Below are 5,281 nucleotides of genomic sequence, written 5' to 3' on the forward strand. Positions count from 1 at the left end.
TGCATCCGGTTTTCCTCTAGGATTTCCCTGTATTTTGCTGCATTCATTTTACCCTCTAACTTCACAAGCCTTCCAGAGCCTGCTGCAGAGAAGCATCCCCACAGCACGATGCTTCGCGGTAGGGATGGTGTGCGGTGTTTAGTTTATGCCAAACATAGCGCTTAGTCTGATGGCCAGAAAGCTCAATTCTGGTTTCATCAGACAATGGAACCTTCCTCCAGCTGACTTCAGAGTCTCCCTCGTGTTTTCTGGTAAACTCTAGCTGAGATTTCATGTGAGCTTTTTTTCAACAGTGGCATTCTCTTTGCCACTCTTCCATAAAGCTGTGACTGGTGAAGCACCCGGGCAACAGTTGTTGTATGTACAGTCTCTCCCATCTCAGTCACTGAAGATTGTAACTCCTCCAGAGTCGTCATAGGTCTCCTCCTTACACGATCACTCAGGTTTTGAGGACGGCCTGCTCTAGGCAGGTTTCCATTTTTTCTATTCTTTCCATTTTTAATGATTGACTTAACTGTACTCTGGGGGATATTCAGTGATTGGAAATTTTCTTGTATCCATCTCCTGACTTGCTCTTTTCAATAATCTTTTTGCAGAATTGCTTGGTGTGTTTTTTTACCTTCATAGTGGTGTAATTTTGCCAGGATACTGACTCACCAGCAGTTGGATCTTCCAAGTACAGATATATTTTGACTACAATCAATTGAAACACCTTGGCTGCGCACAGATCTCCAATTAACTAATTATGTGACTTCTAAAACCAAATCAGTGATGATTTGGTGTGTCATATTAAAGGAGGATGAATACTCATGCAATCAATTATCTTGTGTTTTATATTTGTAATTAATTTAGATCTCTTTGTAGAGATCTGTTTTCACTTTGACACAAAAGAGTCTTTATTTGTTGATCAGTGTCATAAAAGCCAAATTAAATCCTCTGTGATTTAATGTTGCTAAACAATAAAACATGAAAATTTCCAAGGGGGAGAGAATACTTTTCATAGGCACTGTATAGGAGCAGAATTAGGCCATTTATGCTTAGCCATTGCTGATCCATTTTCCCTCTCAGTCTCATACTCCAGCCTCCACCACCCCTGCCCCCCCCCCCGACATCCCATCATGCCCTGACCAAGCAGGAATCTATCATCCTCTGACTTAAATATACATACAGACTGTATAGCTGCCTGAGCTTCCAGAAGCAGAATCAGGTTTATTATTAGCAGCAGGTGTTGTGAAACTCATCAATCTCTGGCTGAAGAAATTCCTCCTCAACTCCATTTTAAAAGAACTCCCCTCTGTTCTGAGGCTGTGTCCTCTGGTCTTAGACTCTCCCACCATAGGAAACATCCTCTCCACATCCACTCTCTCAAGGCCTTTCACCATTCGATAGGTATCAATGAGGTCACCTTGCATTCTTTTGAATTCGGGTGAATACAGGCCCAGAGCCATCAAACACTCTTCACATGACAAGCTGCTCAATCCTGGAATCATTTTTGTGAACCTCCTTTGCAGTTGCAGCACATCATTCCTAAGATAAAGGGCCGAAAACTGCTCACAAATTTAGAATACATTTGGAACTCTTTCTGCAGAGGTTTGTGGCTACTCGGTCACTGAGAGATGACAAGGGTGACAGGAAGAAGGTTTTCATTCACTGAGACCCTGAGAAGTAAAGAGGCAGGAAAATGGTGGAGGTGGTGGGTCAGCAGGCTGAATGGATCTTGTGGTCGTGGGGTGGGGGTAACAGGATGAAGGATGAATGAGATTTGAAGCCAATGTTGGCATCAACAATGGAAATCAGAAAACACAGCTGCAGGAAATCTGTACTAAATAAAAATTGGAAAATGTTGGAAACACTCAGCAGGTCAGGCAGCATCCGTGGAGAGCGGATCAAAGTGAAAGTTTCATGTCAGGGATGGAAACATTCAGCAGGTTAGGCAGCGTCAGTGGAGTGAGAAAAAAAATTAATATTTCAATTTTAACTCATAGATTTCTACTGAAATAGGCCCTTCAGCCCGTCAAGACCGTCCATCAGCCACACATTTATACCGCCTACATTTTATTTCATTCCCCACATTCCCATTGTCTCCCCCCCCCCCCTCCAGATTCTACCTCCCACCCACACATCTGGGGCAACTTACAGCAGCCAGTCAAACCCCATGAGCAGCACGTAGTTGGGATGTGGGAGGAAACGGGATCAACCTGGGGTAAACCCACATGGTCCCAGCAAGAATACGCAAGCTCCACACACACTGACAGTGCCAGAGGTCGGAATCAAACTCAGGCCTCTAGAGCTGTGAGACAGTGCCCAATGCAAGACTTCATTTTCTTCCCTCAACTGCTGAGTGCTCCCAGCATTTTCTGTTTGTACTTGTCATTATGAAGTCGTCTTCTTCCTGGGGCCTTTACCTCCCAGCAGGTCATTGATGACCTCCTGTCTCCATCGTCCAAAGTTGACGGTATGGTTGGAGTTTGTCAATGTGTCTGTAATCCATAGAATCCACTGTACAGGGGATGGGCCAACACAGCTTCACCAGAGGCCTGTTGGCCAGCCTTGCCTGTTTCCACCTCTCTCAACAGGGACCTAGGGTTGGAACCTGAGAAGCCACTATGGTCTGCCATGCAGAATGTCCTCTTTCATTCCCTCACACCAGCACGGATTGAGGTTTCACTGGGAACCCCACTGATGATGGAAGATCCCCTTTTAGTCTGAATCCCTGGACAAACTGTGGGAAGAATGAACAAGGATGATTGAGTCATTCAGCATCGAGACCATCCTTTCGGCCCACCTTGTCTGTGTTGTCCTTCACTTCATCTGCACTAATCCCACTCCCCACATTAGAACTATGTTGTTCAACACCTTGCCTATTTAAGTCTGTCTCAATGTAGCAGCTGTCATAGTCATAGAATGCTACAGCACAGGAACAGGCTCTTTGGCCTATCTAGTCCATGCCAACCCAATCTTCTGTCTAGTCCCATCTACCTGCACCTGGACCATATCCTTATAAACTCCTCACATCCATGTACATACCCAAACTTCTCTGAGATGTTACAACTGAACCTGCATCTACCCGCTGACAGCTCCTTTCACACTCACATCGTCCTCTGAGTGAAGAGGTTCCCCTTCAGATTCCCAATATATACGTCACCTTTCACCTTAAACCCATGACCTCTAGTTTTAGTCTCACCCAACCTGAGGGGAAAAGTCGGCACGTGTTCACCCTATCTACACCGTTCATAATTTTGTATGCCTCTGTAAGATTTCTCTTCGTTCTCCTGTGCTCCAGAGAATAAAGTCGTAAACTGTTCAGCTCCTCAAGTTGCAGAATTGTATCTGATTCCACCATCATCTCTGGCAGCACGTTCCTGACGTCAACTACCTCAACAAGCATAAACTGGCCCCTCAGGTCTCTCTTAAATCTCCTTCCTCCCACCTTAGCTCAATGATCTCTTCGTTTTGGATACCCGTACCATGGGTAAAATACGTTGACTTGTCCTATCTGTGCCTCTTATAATCTATCTACTTTGGTCTGTCACCACACTGCTCTGGGGAAAACAAGACCAGTCTATCCGAGCTCTTCGCCATAACTGAAGTCTCTAGTCTATGTAGACACAGGGGCAGTGATCCCACTGGCGGCAGGCTGTGCTCATGGGAACGCTGATCCGATTACTGTGACCACAAAGCAACAGGAGCAGGAACAAGCTTTGTTGCACTGTTGCCGTGGTGATGCCATCATTCCAGGATTTTCACTGCTTGCTGCAGGGTGCTCCAGTTCTGAGTTCCCTTCTCCGGCCTGGTCCCATCCCTCTGAAACAGCGGCGTCGGACAGCTCCACGTTGATCAGTCAGGCCCGCGCACTGTCACCCACGGCTCCTCTCACCCTTGTTCCGCCGGAGATCCACTGTAGGGGAGACTGTGTAAAGGATGTCCTCCTTTTACTCTGGTCTCTGTCAGATCTCAACCTTATGTGACAAGGCAGTGCTGAGGGAGCTCTACTCTGTATAACCCGAGCCCTGGGAGTGTGTGACAGGGCAGTGCTGAGGGAGCTCTACTCTGTATAACCCGTGCCCTGGGAGTGTGTGACAGGGCAGTGCTGAGGGAGATCTACTCTGTATAACCCGTGCCCTGGGAGTGTGTGACAGGGCAGTGCAGAGGGAGATCTGCTCTGTAACTGAACTGTGCACTGCGCACCAGGAGGGCATAATGAAACAGTGCAGGAGCAGCTTTTACTCTGTCTAGCCGATGCACAGAATGTGTGTACAGGGAAAGTGTGGGGTGAGTTTAACTTTCTATCTAACCTGCCCTGGGAGTCTGTGATAGGACAGCGTAAAGAGAAATTTAACACACTATCTAATCTGCACTCTCTTTGTCCTCGGAGCTTGTGGTGGGACAGTGTAGAGGGAAATTTAACTCTGTATCTAACCAGCACTCTCTCTGTCCTGGGACAGAGCAGAGGGGAATTTACTCTCTTTCTAATCCATGCTGCCCCTGTCCCGAGAGTATGTGTCGGGACAGTGAAGAGGGAGCATCGCTCTCTTTAAGAGAGCCTAGCCTGCCTTCCACTATTCAAAGGGACGGCATCGCAGGAGCCTGATTTTTATACTGATCTTTGTTTTACATAACCTGGGTGTGCTGAATTTACTTTGCGTCAACCTCATGAATAACGTGACCTCGGCCTGCTTTGAGTGTGCTATATATAGAGCCTCTGAGGTAGGTAGCAAGATAAATCCGAGCCCAGCTCTGTAAGCAGGGGCTCCGGCCTGCAGAACCCCTCTCACCAACTGCATGTGAAAGAGCTCAGGATGCTCCATCACCTGGGCAGGAAGAGGGAAGAGACGGACAGAGACGAAAAGGCAAGAGTATATTTTTAAGCATTTTGACTGATCTCCGGATTATAACGTTAAACTTTCTGCTTGGAGCTGTGTTAATACCGCGATTATTTTCAATTTTCAGCGTGGAGAGAGCTTTACTCCGCATCCAAGTTGTGTTATCCCTGATACTTAAAACCTAAGATATAGGAACAGGCCGAGGCCACTCCGCCCATCAATTCTGCCCCACCATTAAATCGCCGCTGACTTTTTTCAGCCCCGTTCTCCTGCCCCTGTAACCCTTAACTCCCCCTTATCATGAACATATCAATCTCTGCTTTGGATACACCCAATAACTTGGCCTCAGCAGTCTTCTGTGGCAATAAATTCCGTAGGTTCACCACCTCTGGTTGAAGAAATTCCTCCTCATATCAACTCTAAAGGGATGTCCCTTTATTTTGAGTTTGTGCCCTTGG

The 5,281-nt window shown here is 46.8% G+C and overlaps 1 protein-coding gene across 2 annotated transcripts in view; it reads left to right on the plus strand.

Annotated features, from left to right (window-relative positions):
• LOC140198095 (ral guanine nucleotide dissociation stimulator-like) overlaps positions 1-5,281 on the plus strand; it is a 132,726-nt gene that overhangs the window by 24,035 nt on the left and 103,410 nt on the right. The window lies entirely within an intron of this gene.

This window comes from Mobula birostris, chromosome 5 (genome assembly GCF_030028105.1).
Source record: "Mobula birostris isolate sMobBir1 chromosome 5, sMobBir1.hap1, whole genome shotgun sequence".
Taxonomy (NCBI): domain Eukaryota; kingdom Metazoa; phylum Chordata; class Chondrichthyes; order Myliobatiformes; family Myliobatidae; genus Mobula; species Mobula birostris.